The 18264-nt window shown below is 37.6% G+C and overlaps 1 protein-coding gene across 2 annotated transcripts in view; it reads right to left on the bottom strand.

Moving 5' to 3' along the window:
• The window catches only part of LOC103149858 (tyrosine-protein kinase CSK), a 48075-nt gene extending 30054 nt beyond the window's left edge, over nt 1–18021 (bottom strand). For both annotated transcript variants that reach the window (XM_007569209.2, XM_016680268.1), the window contains exon 1: nt 17780–18021. The gene's annotated coding sequence lies outside the window, so the exon portion shown is untranslated. The remainder of the gene's footprint in view (nt 1–17779) is intronic.
• Between the last annotated feature and the right edge of the window lie 243 nt (nt 18022–18264).

The following is an 18264-nucleotide window of genomic DNA, read 5'->3' on the forward strand; positions in this document are numbered from 1 at the left end:
AGACAAAAGTACGTACACGATTATAAAACATTTTGTCTCAGTTTTTTTGTGCATTGCAATTAATTTGCACAGGAAATTACAAAAATATGACTCAACAATGTAATGTTTTGGATAGTAAAGTAGCTGTAAAAAAACGTGCAAACATTTATTACGGAGCCCAACATGTATAGNGTACCCAGAAGAGTAAGCTCCAAGTTAATGTTGTTTTCTTAACTCAGGTAAACCAATAACTCTGCAACTAATGTGCCTACAACTATGAAGAAAATTTGTAATGTGTTGTAAAATACACATCTGATCAAAACAGTACTGCAGTAAATTCACAATCTACTTTGACTCAGAGGAAAATATCTCTCTATACATTATGGTTTTAATATGTCCATTTCAAAACTATACAAATTCCTGTTTTACCATGCCTGCCGTTAAAATAGCTTGTAATGACATGTCAGACCCCAAGTGGGAAATTTTGGGCAATTTTACTTCAGACCATAGCATACCCCTACTTAAGAGCAGCTGCAAGCTGTCAGTCAGCTGTGTATGTCCAAATGAAGGAGAACTGCGTCACTTTTCCCCTTTAAAGTAAAACAAACTGGGAATTTTACCAATACTAAAAGAAATGCAACCATGGGCTGAGTTAGGTTGTCTATTGGTGAACAGAAACATTGTTTATTTACTTGACAGACTCTTAACATAGCATTACCAAACAGAAGAACAAACAATGTACTGCAGGATGAGGATTTTTTCCCTCCTAAATTTTAACTTCTTCCACTGTTGTGCAGAGCGTCAAGACCAGTCAACGTAAATGATCATTAATGTCAAGTTTTAAATCAAATGCTTTTAGTTGACACAGTCTTTAGAAAATTATCCTCATTTATGTAACCCTCAAAATGAGTGACAGCAGTTTTTCTCTATATTGTTGTAAAAAAAAAAATTGACAGCAGTCTGGAGCGGTACTTTAAAGAACATGGCTAATAAAGCGTCTGCTTTCATTGTGAACCGAGTCGGGGTTGTAAAGAGTTTTAAATCTCGTCAAAGCTGAAGTGGAAGGCCTTCATGTGAGGTGATAATGAACAGGAGGATTGGATGCTCTGTAAGACTTAGTTTGAAACCAACAGGAGGACACAATACATGCATGACGAGCAGCTGAAGAAACGACATCCGGGGCTACCATCGAGCAGCAGAGACCTCCGTATCGGTCAGCTGTATTCTCCCGTAAATATTTGTTTATGGAAAGATGTGTCTGAATTAATCAATGTTCCAATTTTTAGCACATTCAGTCACGCAAACAATATTAAAAATATCTCCTTCTTTGAGGAAAATGAATTTTCAGTCAATCTAAAAAAGAAAAAAAGTCGATAGATTAATAAAGAAAAGTCACTAATGACAATCCTATTCCATTCAAGTGAATGTATAAAGCAAATATTTTAAACCTTTTGCTGAAACGTAGCAAGAAAATGACTTGTTTCTGTTCTCAATGCAATAAAATAGAACTAGAAAAATTTTTTTATTACTAGATATTAAAGATAAAAAAAGCATTTTAATGTGATGTTTTTAGCAGTAGTTGTAATGCAGAAAGCATTAATTAAGTGATACATTTTGAATGCTTGTTTTAATATCAAAGTAGAAAAATACCTGCTTCCAGAACATTAAATTACAAAAAAAACAAAACAAAAAAAAAAAACAAAAAAAAACATTCAGATCAAAACTGATCCAATACCATTTTTTTAATGATTGCTAAAGCAGAGCAGGAGTGAAAACTCTCCCACCACATGCAGGCTGAAAGGTGGGCAGACAGGGAGCAACCCTCCAGCCTGCCTCTCTGACGTAACAAGTGACAGGCCTGGGCTCGCTGCTGGTGACAGATTACAAGAGCAAGGATGCAGGAAGCAGAAGAAAGAAAGGAAGAGGGAGGCAGAAGAACCCCCCCACCCATTTCACTCACCCCCGGCCGCCTTTGAGCTCTGGAAGGCTCCTGGCGTGGAGAAAGCAGAGGGGGAGGAAGGGTAGTGATGGTTGCTTATTGTTTAAGCTCTGTGTGCCGCGGTTCCAGGCTCAGCACACACTCATCCAGATCTGGCTATTTATATCCACACAATATCCATGCAGACAGAGGCAGGCTGCAGCCGTTTTCATCATCGAATACATTACAGAGACACTGAACCGAAGGGTCTGCCTGCTGAGAGGGTTTCCATTTTCTGATTCTTTTTTTTTTTTTTTACAGGATATCCCCTTTTATAAATGGAGAGTCTCTGTGTTTACAAAGTTGTAAGCTGTTTTTTTTTTTGTTTTGTTTTAAAATCGTATGCAAACTAAAAATCTAAATTAGCTTATTGAGTCCTGTTGAATATAGAAAAACTGGATTTCAGTCCTGATCAGTTGAAAAACACCTGATTTAGGTCTTGAGAACAGGTCAGCCAATCTATACCGGTTGGCTGTAATGTAGCTTGAGCTAAATAAGATCAACAACAACTGATTTAACCACAAAACAATAACAAAAACGTCTAGCTATTTCTTTACTCGTGTATTTCTGATACGGAAAAGAACCATCTGCCAGATGACTCTCTTCAATTCAGTATTTAGACAAATACTGAATTGTAAATAGACAGGAGTTCACCGCAAGAAATTCTTAGTCGCTTCCATGTATTTCATGAGTGTTAATTTCATTTTGTTGACAGTCCAAATCTATCTGGCAGAGATGTTGAAGGGACATAAAGCTTGGATACGTGGTGGCCAAAGTTAATGGTAACCATCAGCATGTAGAAGCAGCCAATAGTAAGTGGTGTGTAAGTGTTTGGGAGATGACTGGACAAACTATTAATAAGTGTGAGACGCAAAGGGAAGCAGCGTTGCAGAAAGGCATGCAACAAGTGGATGACTGGAGACTAAACAAGCTTAAGCCAAACTATAAATGTTTTTACCATGTGCATTGTGATGCTCGCACTTTCTTCAAGTAATATCATGAATACATTCAATTTATGGCTCTTTGTGCCACATACAAAGCCTAGAATGACAACGTAATGATTTAAGTGTGCATTTCCAAAGCAACCACTCAGCCTCTGTGTCTGATTTGCTGGAAGCTCAGTTTCACTTAAAATTCCTGAACCCATTGCTCAACCTCCTCCCCCACAGTCTAAGACAACTGACAAACACAGACTGTTTATCAGGTGATGTAGTGAAGCTGAAAAAAAAGAGACCATTTCCAATTAGAGTTCTCAGTTTTACATTTCAGATTTATAGAGATGTCTTGGAAGCGTTTTTGCTCCAGCATATTTGATTCAAATGATTAGATTACCTCCTCAAAATGCCATTATGTCAAAGGCTGTTAATCAGCCAAGTGTGTGTTAGCAAGGAAACACTTAAAACATGTAGGATCGTGAGATCTGAGGAAGGGCTGGACGATATTTAAGAAATCGTCTTGGAAGTCTTTCATAGATCCTATGAATCCTCTTCATTTTTTTTGTTGACACCATGCTAAGGAAACTCTGTCTAGCTGAACTTTTTAACAGTTTTCCCAAAAATTTCTGCTTATTGTCTCCCGTCTCTCCATCACAATTAATGTTAACGCATGTTGTGCAACCTCAAACTCTGTCCCCTGTGAAACACATGATTATATGGGGGACAAGGGAAATAAATAAAGAGAAAGAATTGAGGGGGAAAAATTGCCCTTTTTAACACTCATTAGAGTCATTTTTGGAACCATTCCAGCTTTAGCTTAAATGAAGCTCATAATCAGAGAAAATGGTCATGAACTTCATTATCGAATGGTGAGTAAGAAATTTATTCAGACATGTAAAACAGTTTAAATTTTGATATGTGTCCTGCTGCTTTGTCGGTGTACCTATGAGTTTCTCGAAGTTCCTCTAATAAAGTAGACTACTTATTTTTAACCTAGAAACTACACCTTTTTTTTTTTTAACAAAACATAGGAAGTGTTAATACGCTGCTATTCTGGGCTTTCCTTTCTAGACACTTCTGATGTTTATATCAGCTTTACTCTCAGGGTTGCACTGGTGGCTTCTTGTCTCTGTCGCAGTTCATTAAATATCACAGAATAGAATAAATACAGATCATTTAATTTAGTTTCCAGGCAGATTGTAGCTTTTATCAGCGCTTTCACTAACAAAACATGCCATGTTTTGAAAAGCCTACTCTTTCAGTCCCTGATCTCTTAACACAGTTTAATGTTTTGGTATCTGGCTCATTTGTTCTATTACTGTGCTTCGGGGGCATTTTGGGGTTCTCGCAGTTGATTAGCATATGTGCGGTCTGAATGTGGGTCAGACCATGTGCTATCCAGTTTAGAGTGGGATGTATAGCATACTTTTGCAGCTGTACTAATTCTAATAAGTTTTATTCAAAAAGTTCAGCAAAACTCCTGCTTTGTTTTGTAACTCAACTTGTTAAAGAACACATCTGCTTTTGCCTTATGTGGGAAAACAGCTGTAATTTGCAAATTCTGTCCTGCTGTGTAAAGGAGGGTCAGAGTCTGACTTACTGCTTGCAGCTGCAGTAGAGAGTAGGACATTATTATTGGGATGAAGAGAAGATTTTAAATATTGCCATATCATGTGCTGCAAATTCAAAAGAAACTAGTATTAAGTCTAAGTCATATCACCAATCCTGAAAGATGGATGTACACAGAAGTTGCTTAAACACCTTAGGGCTTGTGAAGAATAATAGAGGGAAAAAAAAGCTAGAACACCGCCTGCTGCGGCTGCTGTTTTCATCGCCTCCCCTTCCCCTTTGATAGCTAAGCATGACAACTCCACCATTCAGAACAGAGGAGGAGATGAGGAGGCAAAGCACAACGATGGTGACACAAAGAATCTCATTAGAGGCAGCCACAGTGGGGTGCTGGTACAATATGGCAGCAGCATTAGCAGCAACTGCAGCTTCAAATCTCTTCAATAAAAGAAGCATTCAGTGGCAACAGAACAGACAGAATGGAGAAAAATCAGACTCGGTGAGCAGAGAAAGAGGCGAGGGAGGGAGAAGCTACAGGCTGGCCAGCAACTGGAATTGCAAATTGTCCTGGATCACTGTAATGGCTCAGGAAAGGGATTATAGAGATTACCTGCACAGTAAGTAATCTCAAATTGAGAAAGAGATTCAATGTTTACACTAGCTGCCGGAAAAAGAAGCTAGATGCACGAGAGCAAGAGAGATGGAGAGTAACCCCAATGCAAGATGGAAAACGATATGAAAAAATTATGCTCACAGATGGAGAGGACAGAGGTTAGGGAAGCAAGGACACAGCAAGGAGGAAGACGAGTGAAGAGCGTAGAGAGGTGGTGGGTGTAAAATGCATGAGACCGCTCTGCATCTGAGGCTCCTTAATATTAACAGCAGTCGTCTGTCACTTCCTGTGCCAGCCATGAATAATCCAGGCTCCACCCAGCAATGCCAACATGCTAAATTATTCATTCACAACCACAGACTAGCATTAGCGCACACTGTGGAGCACCCTGTGGGGCGCATGCACATTTCCTGGCTTAGAATCAACAACATGCGTATGCTCACATGCTGGAGGCATTTGCGCGCTACATGCATATTATTAAAAGACTTTTTTTTTTTACTGTTTCTGACAAATTATTTTTTAAACTTCCAAAATTGATGATGCCTTTAACGTGTAAAGACAACTAAAATTAAACTGCTTAAAACAAAGGATCTGATACACACATTTGTCATTTCTTCCATCTTGGGTAAACAATAGCAGAACCTCTAAAGTTATGAAAATGCAACTTCAGTGATTAATAAACACAACCAAACTGTGTTCAGATTCAGAATTAAAAGTCACCTTAAAAATAACCATTTATCACTCGTTACTGATTCAGCCGCAATAGAAAAACCCAAGAGACGAAACTAACTAGGTCACTCTTTCCTTTCCTAGTCTACATTAAAAATGGAGCCTAATTATCTCGGAGGAAAACTGTCAGAATTAACCAGCCCAATGTTTTGTCTTTTAGCTTTGTTGAAGATCTTGGGGTGAGTGTGTGTGTGAGACTCCAAACTAAGCACTTTGGTCACATCGCATCAAATTACGACAGCAAAGCTTTGATGAACTTCACGACTTCTGCAACAACCACACAGCAAGCCAGGAATTACTAAACAAAACTAAAAAAAAAATAAAAAAAATAAAGCTCTAGGTAATATTCTGAGCTTCTTTTCACAAGTGAAACAAGGTTTGAGGAGTGAGAAACCCCTGGATGCACATAAAGAAATATGCATGTAGCACAGAAGACATTTTGCTAATGCAGGGCTGCTGTTTGCAGAGGCAGCAACTGCATATCCTGCCTGCAGACAGAAGTGCTCAGGGAAATCTTCAGTGAAAGCCTAACACAATGTGTGATGATAGCCCCATTCACTTCTAGCTCAGGTTATTGAAACAAAGTCTTAGAGGTGACAACATTCACACAAATTCTGATAAACTATAAACAGACAAAATCCCCAGATGACACCAAAATTATACATCAAGTATGAGATTATATATGTGAAAAAAAGAATGTGACAGTTTCATGGGATCCAGTGAGCTGGAGTGTGCCGACGCCCCCTCCCCAGCCTGTGCGCCTCTCTACTAGCACTGCAGGCCTCCGCACGTTGCCCCATCATCCGAGGCGTTTAAACTTTGACTTCTGTTCTAGTTTCCTGTCTATGGTGTAGAAACATGGGACCACTGGATGAATTTAACACAAGCATCCAAAACAAAAATGCATAGCGTCATCTTATTGCATGTATTTAAAAACAGAAAGGTCCACTCGCACTAACACTCAATAAAAACGCCTTTAAAATGTAGAAACAGTCACATTTCTGTAGCTTTGGAAACTACCTTTTTAAAACCTTGGTATACAGCTTGGCAGTGAACAGTTCAACGCTAAACTGTACTAAGGAGAAGATGTTTGACAAGTTTATAAGTTGTTTCTAGCACACAAATGAAATAAAATAAAATAAAAAAAAGCAGCTTCAAAGATGAGCTGTAAAATGATTGAAACCCCAAAATGAGAAAGATTCAAGGCTGCTATAACGTTTATATTTTCCTAATCATTTTCCTGCTACTTTTGGATAAAGCCATATTTTCTAAATGTATTAATGCATACACACAATTATAAAACATTTTGTCTCAGTTTTTTTGTGCATTGCAATTAATTTGCACAGGAAATTACAAAAATATGACTCAACAATGTAATGTTTTGGATAGTAAAGTAGCTGTAAAAAAACGTGCAAACATTTATTACGGAGCCCAACATGTATAGTATAATATAAACTCAGCTGAATGGAACAAAATTGAATCCAAGCAGCCGACTTCTGATGTAAAAACAGCATCAAAGCCCTTTAAGTGACCAGCAAAGAAATCATATACTAAATCATTCAGAAGGGATCTGGAGAAAATTGCTTTATAGAGTGAGGTCAGATAAAGCCCCTATTACAGCACTAACGATGCACACCCTGACTGAAGCGCTGCAAAGTCAAGCTCCTCATTTGGCACAGATCAGAAAAATTAATTCACAGGCTAACATTTATCCAAGCTGCCTCTATGACAACATGAATTAGTAGCTAGGGAGTGTCTGCATGTTTTAAATGTTTGGGACGGTACTACTTTCCCAAGAGACCGAAGAGGCTTTACAGAAACTTGAGACGAGAAGCTTTATCTTCATTCGACGACATCAGCAAATGGTCTGTGTGTACGGGTTGCATGTCAAGGAAGAGTGAATTCTAAGTACCTAAATTATACCCAAGCAAACTGCATCATTGGCTGTCGATTTCATTCACCATTCAAAATCAAAAGGTGGTTCAAAGATCAGCAGACACAACTAGCATGCCTTCATCAGACGAGGGGGTACACTCGGCACTCACTGGGTTAGAACAGAGGTCTCAAACTCCAGTCCTCCAGGGCCGGTTAGCTGCAACTTTTAGATGTTTCTACTTCAGCACACCTGGCTCCAATATTGGCTCATTAGCAGAGCTTGGTAGAGCTTGACTGCCTGCTAGTGACGCAATTTCATCGATTCATTCAAGTGTATAGGACAAGGAACACATTTGAAAGTTACAGGACTCTGTCTGGCCCTCCAGGATTGCATTTTCTGACCACTGGGTTAGAGACAGAATACAACCTGGTCAAGTCACCAGTTCACCACACAGGACACACAATCATGCATGCAAACATTTAGCTAGTTTGGCTGGTTATATTGGTCTCTAATGGGGTAGAAGTTGGAGTACTTGAAAAGAACCCATTCAAGCAGACCTTGCCAAGTCGATCCAGAAAGACCAGATTCCTGGATTAGAACCCAGAACCTTCTTATTGTAAGGCAACATTCCTACCAACTGCTTGAATGTACTGCCCAGATTGACATGTATCCAAAACAAATTCAACAAAGTGGCAATGTTTCCATCCAGTTGTCATGAATTTTGAGTGAACTTTAAACAACGAAAAAATAAGAAAAAGAAAATGCACATTAGAAGCGTTTCCATCGATTGGTTTGGAGAAAACCAACCAGGCTTCACAGGGCATAATTTCATCACGTCGCTACGCGTGACTGTAGTAAATCAAACGTAGAGGTTGCAAACTACCGGAAAAATGGAAATTCCTCCCATCCGAGCTGGAGGTGTGGACTTCAATTTTTTCTGACTTTTGTGCCTCTTGTAAGGCACAGACACATCTGCGGATGGAAGTATTGCACCACTCCCATCACAGACTCCAGGCTAACAGTCCTCCCCTCTGTGCTGAGGTTTGGACACCATTAGTGTATGGGAAAGTTTGCTGCATCAGAACTTACTCAGCATCTCCCATTTTAACTTTTTTTTTTTTTTTTTTTTTTCAAAAAAGCCAAAGAAAATACCGCAAAGGACCGTAAAAACCTTTTTGCAAAATTGAGGAAATTAATTTGAACTTTGTTATAATGTGACACTTGAAAAATCACAAAGCACAGCTAGTCATTCATAATATAACATACATAACTTCAAACAACTGCAGAACATCAATAGAGAAATAAAGAGGAAGTCCAGAGTCTTCCCGTCATCGCCATCACTACTGATTTATTTCCACCGTAGGATTACCAAAATAACTCAGCTGAGTTTAACATATCTTTAAATGGAGAAAACGCTTTCTTCCTGCTGACTGCATTGTTTTCCTTATACTTCCCTGACCGGTATGAGTATAAAGCACATGAGTGATCATGACGTAAGTTTGGTATGATAGTGCACAGAATAATCATACAGTGAAACCAACTACAGCAAACGTCCGCATACACAGGAAAACATGGCAACAGTCTTATAAAGGAAACCAGTGACATGACACTTGTTTGGGAGGGAATTTTCTGTTTAGGCTTCAAAAAGTTTAAAACTGAAAAGTCCATTGTTAATATTATACATTTGTCACAAAAACAACAAAATACAGGAAACGGATGAACCAAATAACACCTCACATGTAGGTATCGCTATTAGTGAAGTACAGATTGGTACAGTTTTAAAAAAGTACAACATGGTACTTAATGCATTATCTGGATTCCAACATCATTGCTAAAGTACCAGCAGCAGTCAGGCAGCAAGTTATGGAACATAAGATTTAATGAATAGCTTATCATTTCTGAAGACACTTTGAGCAGACAAGCTGTTGAAATGTGGAAAGCCTCAGCTGCCTCGCTAGAAGCAAAAACAAACAAAAAGCTATTGCTCAGATATGAAACAAATATCTTTGGGGGAATAGGTAAGAGTGATTTGAATCAATTTGATATAACTCTTTTAGCAATTGCAAAAAAACAAAAAAAAAAAACAGCATATGAAGTAATCGAATAGCTATAAGAATCCAAAATAAATATAAGTTGGTTAGCAACATAAACTTAACTAAAGTTTTAAAATGTAATAAAATTTTCTGTTGCCCTGTTCGGTTTAAAGTCCGTTTATGAGTTGAAATATAAATTACTCAGTGACTGTTTTCGACCAGTGAATGTAGCCTGGGGTAGGCATACCTGTCCCTCCCTTGTTTTTGCTGTACAATGTTTTTTTTTCTTGTTCTTACAAAATACATTTATTTGGATGTTACAACAAAAAATAAAAATTTAGATAAAATCATTAGTGTAAGGTAATGTTTTTAATGTTGGCAACATACGAGATGTTTGGGGAGCTGTTTTACATTAAATTTAGCTAAAAACTTCATGTAAATACTAGTGTATATTCAAAAATCACACTGAGAATCCCATGCCCAACTCTGACCATAACCATGTCCGCTATTTTAGGATAGTGCTGTTAAAGACTTTATACAATTTTACTACTAATTTCAATACAAGATATATATAAAATATATATATATTCAATGTAAACAGATTTCTACCTTGTAAACTTCTTAAAACAATGCTGTGTCAAAATACTAGTTTTGTATTACACTCTCTTTGGTCTAGTCAAATTTACAAAAATGATCTATTCCTTTCTTTTGAAACCTATGTGATAGTCCTGTAGAATACACCCCCAGTTTAAAACAAAGTTAGCTTCCAGTCACAACTGGCATAAAACAATAAGGAAATCCTCTCAACAAGGAGAACATCTGAGTTGGCCAAAGTACAGTCTCTCTTATCAGCATTACTCCACATGGAAAATAATTAACTCTGATGTCTAGCGTGTCAACTGGCAGCAAAACACAAAGCAGAGGTGTTAAACATTAATGTTGTCTTTTAGTACTTTTTTTTTTTTTAAATGTCGGTGAGAATCAGAGCAAGGAGCGGAGTAGACATCTTCAGTCATTTCTGTAAGATGATGGGACAATCATGCTAAATTTTATTTAGATTCTAAATGTTATTTTAATTTATAAATTTAAATAAATAAATTCTGCTATAAAATTTAGAGCCGTCATGAAAACAAACTCTACATGGTGATGATTACATACTCTGAATAATAAATGAGTATTACTCAGAGTATGTATTGTTGGAATTATTATTTTTTTGTTACTATTTTTCCACTATTGGTTTCATGGGAGAAGGAAAATACAGAAAATCAATATTGTTTAAAATATAAATGATTCATGTGCTGTTTAGGGATAACATTGCTTTGGCTATTTTGACTGGTGTTCCTTTTATAAATCACTTCTATCATTAACATAATGAACACCACAAACTTTCCATTGTGATAAATGGAAAGTTCATATGAAATTTTTAGATATATCTTTAGTTTGAAGCCATAGTGGTTAATGGAATAACATGGAAGAGTATCATTAAATAAATGCTAAGGATTTCTGGTTGAGTTCTGAAATATTACAACTCTATATCCAACTTACAGAAGACACTGACCGAAAGAAACCCCTGTTAGTTCATATTAGGGAAGTACTTAAAATACCAAGCTTGCAAGCTCCAAAAACTTATACTTTCCTCTCCACAGACATTTAAAAAATGACATAATCTTTATTTAACCGGACCGTAAGTTCTGTATGAACTTACAAAACAGTAACTACATAGGAATAATATGTTTTTTCTTATTACATGGGCAATTAGAATATACTAAGACCAGTAGAAAAGATGTTCTTTACATAAAAAAGTGTGATTTCCCAAATTCTCACTCTCAAATATATTCAGTGTTGAAAGAAGGAGCAATAACATTTTTTCAATTTTCTTTTTCTAACAGCATTTGAGGAGCGAAATCCAAAAATAGGTGTAGATTAAAAATTAAAGAAATGAGTCAAAACAGTCATGAAATGTTAATGCTGTGATTTCTTCCCCTTTTCATTTCCCTTAACCTTTCTAATTCTATCCTTGCTAGAATGCCAGAAGTCAAGCAGCAAGATTTGATCAGGGAAATGGGATGTAAAGCTGTCTGAAATGCCAGTTTCTAGAAATGTTACAAAGTTTAACATCACTTTCTCTGTCAGGAGGTTACCAGTGGGAAACTTCTACTGCTTGAGGGTGAAACACTGAGACTCAGGGGTGAGCTGGTAATAGAGTCCTGGCCATCAAAAAGGTCCCCAGGCAGTCACAAGATAGACTGAGCAGGGAGTGTACTTGTAAGTATTTTACTGCGCAAGATTTAAGCCACACTACTCTGCTGTGCAGCATGATTTCCTGAGAAGGAGTAGTGGCAAAATATATTCTGTCCCCAGGTTGGAAAAGCATGGCTCAGCTTTCAAACTTTAAAATGTTTTTCACAAAGCCACTGTCTAAAAAAAAAGGAGCAGGACTGGTTGTGGTTAAAACAAATCTATAACACGTCATGTGTAGGCATCACATTTAGTGAGGTAAGGACTGGTTACAGCTACAAAAAGCAAAACGTTGTCCTACTGAGGCAGACAATATGGCTAATTAACAAGTCAAGTCACTTCTTAGACTCAAAACATTATAAATCAAATCAGACTGGTGTTTCTTCAAAACATATGGACATCTATTTAAAAAAAATGAATAAATTATTAGCAGTCTGCTGGCTCTCTGATATTTTTGCTGACAAAGACTTCAAATTTAATCTCACAAATTGAGATTAAATTAAAGTTTGACTAATGATGCACCATTCTGTTAGACAGTGGTTGAAATTGGTCAATTTTTACCCTGATCAAAATTGTCCAACACTCCTTTTTTTATTCACTCCTTTTAATAAAATGCTCCATCCTTTTACTCCAGCTACTTGATTCAAAGGCACTTATCAAACACAAAACAACAAACTAAAAACGGTGGAGGCAGTGAAAATGTACATACCAGCCAACAACAAACTAGAACAACTAACCTGATTATCTAGTTGAGAGAGCAACATGCTGTGCACCCCAAGGTCTGCCTGCAACCCCATTATACCTGCTTCAGGTTCGGTCTGGTTTAACAGCTTTGTTACTTTAAAGACATATGCCACTGCCAGCTTTAAAAACATTAAGCCTTTAAGTGTTTCTGGAAAGAAGGCTTTCAATGTTTTTTATTTTATTTTATTTTTTGATCTGCTCATGTCTCAGAGCCTGGGAACAAATTTCCCTGCACAGCTGGACTGCCTCACAGTCATTATGAATGTTTAATACATTTTTGAGCACTAACGTCTACAAGAACTATTGAAAGCTAATGTTATGTTTTGTTCATGGAAGAGAAGACATTTTGTGGTAACCGATGAGTTTCCTAATAACTGTTAATCCCATGCAGTCAGAGAGGTTTATAATTTTTTTACTCAGCATCAGTGTTTTCTTCACATTTTATAAAAGTGCACAGTTGTTAAGACACCCATTTGTGGAAGGTTGTTGTTAATTCAAAGGCAGTTAGGTTTTCAAACTATAATTTATCCGCTTTGTGTAGTTCAGCGAATTGGTTAAACAGAATTACACTGAATTATTTTTATTTTCTCCAAAATCAGTGAACCACACTGCTTTGTGAGACAGAGGTGAATTGTGTACTATCATTGTTCCCATTATACACAGGGAATTTATCTATATAGCAGGATATGAAGATATGTGTGTTGTATCAGATTGCAGATGCTAGTCTTTATGTATTGTAGTACTTAGTAGGATAAAGTTTTAAACAAAGAAAACTATCTGGTTGGTCAGAACAATAAAAATCTGGATCAAAAACTACAAGTAAAATTTATAGATGTGTAATCTTTACAGGGCTGTAAGGAAGCTGGCAGCAGCCTAAGCACAATACATAAAAATTGTGATGGAGAATGGTTTTGATTTACTCACATTTCCCCCTTTCCTCTGTTTCTTTTCCATCATCATGATGTTTTCATCAATATCTGCGAGCTTTAATATTACAGGCAAATCATCTACAGCAGTTGTGGGCAACCGGGATAGCAAAAGTTCATCCAACTGGTCAAATGTGCAAGTTGTGCAGAGCAATCTAAATATGACAGGCTATCAAATATTACATCCAAGCAGCCAGTATCAATATTAAAAATGCTTGCAAAAAGACTTTAATAACGACTGCGATTTGATTTATTCTGCAAATTCAGCAACACTTGCAATAATAGGTAGATTTTTCTTTTCAAACAAAAATCCTTTTCAATTTTCTTATCATGTAATAAAGTAAAGCCAGAATATTTTCCCCTAGACTAACATATAGGGAGAATTAAAAAACAATCACGGTTATTGTGAACTAATTTAACTCGCAAGTACTAATTTTTGAATGATACTTGTTGTGCTTAACATGTACATTTTCATCCCCCAAAAATCAAAAAACTGATATACAAATGATCTGAACTGCACAGTCCCTGAGTTCACCAACATGTGAACTCATGTTGGTATGTGGCAAAACAAACAGAAGACAAGAGGGTTATATGGGAAACAGATTGGAGACCAACGAAACAGACCATAATTCACAGAATGTCGATAAAGAAACTATTTAGAACCTCATAAAGAGGGAGTACAGTTTTAATGTATGATGCATCTGTTTCTGAAAGAGGAAGCAGTGCAGGTGCAGAGCTTATGTCAGTTTCCATTTCCTTTACAATTCCTACTCAAGTGGACCATGACATGCTTTCCCACTTTGCATGTTACAAGGCCCATAATAAAAATGCATCACCCATAATGAGCATGTTTCTTACCAGACACCGAACTCTCCACGCCTGGGTGAGAGACTCATGAGCTGCCTTTTATTTAAACTTTAGTGCTGAATGCATCTATGTAGCGTGACACAGAGCTAGCAGGGTCTACAATATACTTTCTGTAATATAATGCTGCCCATAAATACCTGTATCCAGTTAGACTGTGCATGAGAGTCTCCAATAAATCTGTCCTCTTTTATTGCCATCGCTGATAATAAAAGATGAAGAAACATGTTGGGGGGCAGGGGGGAAGGTGGAGGTCAGCGGGCCTTGGATGGTTTTCAAATGAGCAATGAGACGGATTCTGTGCAGACAGAGAAGCCATTTCTTCTCTGTTGAGCACATAAGCCTGGCTCAAGGCTTAACATGAGACAGCAACACTGCTATTCACAGAGACAAGCCCTCTCCCCTCCCTCAAAATGGATTCGGAGCTAATTAAAAGACGGCCAACGTGAGGCTTTTAGAGCAGTCTTGTGCTGCTGGCCGCACCTCAACTGGACAACTCTCACCTGATGGGGAGTCAGCGAGGATTACTGGCAAAGAAATGTGTGACAAGCAGCACAAAGTGGTGTTCACACAAATGCTTCAACCTCATGGGTCAAGCACTACAACCTGAAAGCTTCTTGAAACTATAGCCTTTTGACTAGAACCACAATAAAATACAAAAAAAATAATAAGCGGCAAGACATCCCAGCACACGGCTAGCAGTTCAGCCCTGACAGATCTGGCATATGGATTGCTAACATGTTGCAGTCTGGTTCACCAGATTCCTCAGAGGATAATGAATGCCAAGCCAAGCCCCTCCCTCTCCAAACAATCATGGTAACAGATTTCTCTAATAAGATGCCCGCAGCTCTCATCATCAGCTCCCACTTAACCAGCACAGAACAAGCAGATGACATTTCATTTCATGATTTAGGCATGAGCCCGTTACCGGTATCAAGGTCTACCAAGGTTTTGTGGAGGTACGGTTTCAAAACTGCTAAACATCTGATCTAAATGGTTTCTATTAGAGATTCACAACACGTTCTCAAATTCCAGAGACTGGAATCGGACAATTATGCCTCAATTGACAGGTCAAAAAATGAAAATGAAAATGTTGATGTTTCTGTTCTATTAAAAGCATCAAAACTAAGAACTTCCACAATTTGGGTCTACAGACACTTATATGTATCCACTTACAAGCACTTCTTTCGGTTAGTTAAAGTTAGATAAAAACTTAGGAACCTATGTTGCTGCATAAATAGTAATTGTTCAAGTCCTTTGTTTTCTGTAAGATTAAAAGTTACAACTGGAATACCATTTTTTCTTCTTTTACATGATTTAGTCCTTTGAAAACACAATTACAATGGGAATCAAGCTAACACAGAATTGGCTGATCAAGTCAAAAGAAAACTAGACAACTGTAAATCAGAATTGGTCCATTTCAATTTCCAATGGTTCATATTTTGTTTGATGATATGCAAATGACCAAAGAGAGAACCACCCATTACTCTTAATATACAAATTTTCAACAGCAGTTGCTAAAATACAAGAAGGATATCTGTATAGCAGCTGACTGCAGGTTTTACCCGAGCAGATAATCTGACCAACAAACAAACTGAAACTTGCACTATAGCAATTACTGACCAACAAAAACAGAATAAAAAAATTGATAAACACTTGGAAATTATTTTATATTTTTGTTTCAGCTAATATGTCATAAATAATTAATAAATGTAAAATGTTACTGCCAACATTATTAAAACAAATAACTTATATGTTTGATTATTTTTGGCAACATTACCTCTATAGTAATTGTTGCTTTTCTGCTTTTTACTGAAATGAATATACAACATGATACTTATATTAAATTTTTGTGTTCATACTACTACTAATAATAATGAAAAAGTATATTTACAACAGAAGAGCTGTCTTTGTCAAGAGTTAAATTAAAAATAGAGCCAAGTCAGTCATTTACAAGCAACATGCCAACATAATCAGACATTCAAGACTATAATCCCAGAACTGCTGGTTGGTCAAACCTGCAGAGGCAACAAGATCTGAACAGGAACTATGGTCAAATCTGACCTACCACAAAACGACAACATGCTAGATAAGAAGCACAGACACTGAGATAACACACTAATCAGAAGAAATGTTCCCTGAGAACAGCCCAAGGCTAAAGATCAGGAACTGATTAACCTGACAGTCCTCACCTAAATTTCTCTAGAACTATGTGTACAGCAATATTACACCACATGCAGTCACACATGAATTATTATTGTCAGTCCTGTCATAGCTTGTACAAATATGTGGGTTTCAACATATCAGACGTGTACCTTGATGAATTGAAAAAGCTAAACAATGTAAAATTTGCAGGGACCCAGAAGCGTCTTCCGAGTGTAAAAATAAAATAAGTGTTTGCCAGTATCTTAGTGTGCCACGTTTTAAATGGACAGAGCAATTCATTTTATTCACCCATGCTTTACAGAAATGATCAAACTGTAAACACAAGATTGTTTCATTTATCTGCTGCTAAAGCTTGCAGTTGTCAATTCAGAAAAGACGCGCAATATGTGTAGCAGCGCACAACCACAAAAGGTTGAGGTTTAACCAGATTCTAGCTCTACGTCAAAGCTACTAAACATATTGTCGGACATGAGTTAATCAGGCTACAAACGAAGTAGTAAATCTCAATATTTACATATTTAAAGTGAACAGATTTGTTTACTTTAATTATCTCTCTAGCTAAACCTCAGTAAGCAGTTCCTCCCCTTTTCTTTCCAGAATGTCCATTTATTTTACCCATAGCTTTATGGAAGAAGAGGCTAGAAAAAATGGGGGTGACTCAGTGGTTTGGGGTGCAACTACTTAAACGCCATAATGGTCATTAAAATAAGAACATAGAGGAGACATAGGAAGAAAAAAAAAACTGATTTGCTTTTGTGCGGGTGCTTGTTATTAAATTGCTAACCGTATTAGCAAACACAAAGAAAATGTAAAACCTGGTCAGACCTACCATACATCTGAACTACTGTCCGATAATGGATCTTGTGACGTTACTAACCATTGAGCAGCGGCTAACGCTAACGCTGAGCGAGGTTTAAGGTTAGCCCGGCAGAGCAGTGATTTGTCTTGGATCATTTCTCCCCACACTGTTTGGGAAATGTAAGCTTAACACCACGCCATAGAGATTAAACAACATTCCGTGGAGAGCTGCCCCTGAACCTCCCCCTGGTAAAACGCTGCAGCAGCTGCAGCAGCAGCAGCAGCAACAACAAACCGAGACAAAACAGTCACTGCGCTGTGGCCAACTCACCCAAAAGATACCGCTGAGGTGTCGAGCAGATGCGGCTGGAGATTAGCGATGAACACCCATCAGTGAAGCTTCTGCGGTTTGGGGGCATCCAGTTTCCGCGGGGCTAATGTCGGACAATCCGAAACGTGGCTTTGCTTTGACGGCTTTCTGTCCTCTGACTGCATATGTGTGTGTTGTGTTTGTGTGTGTCTGCCAGGCCTGCTGCTGCTGGAAGGAAATGGGCTCCTCTCCGTCACCGATACGCGCATGCGCATGCAAGCAGAAACAGAACAGAGGAACGGTGTGTGAGCGCAACCTCGTGGCCAACAGGTGAGCGTCAACTGATGGCAAACTTGTTACATGGTTTTAAAACGTTTTTTATGCCACTCCAGCTCAAAACAGGGCATTATTTTGAAGTGGAAGGAAAATGATGCATGTATTATTATTATTATTATTATTATTATTATTATTATTATTATTATTATTATTATTATTATTATTATTAT

The sequence above is a fragment of the Poecilia formosa genome, unplaced genomic scaffold (assembly GCF_000485575.1).
Source record: "Poecilia formosa unplaced genomic scaffold, Poecilia_formosa-5.1.2 Scaffold238, whole genome shotgun sequence".
Classification (NCBI taxonomy): domain Eukaryota; kingdom Metazoa; phylum Chordata; class Actinopteri; order Cyprinodontiformes; family Poeciliidae; genus Poecilia; species Poecilia formosa.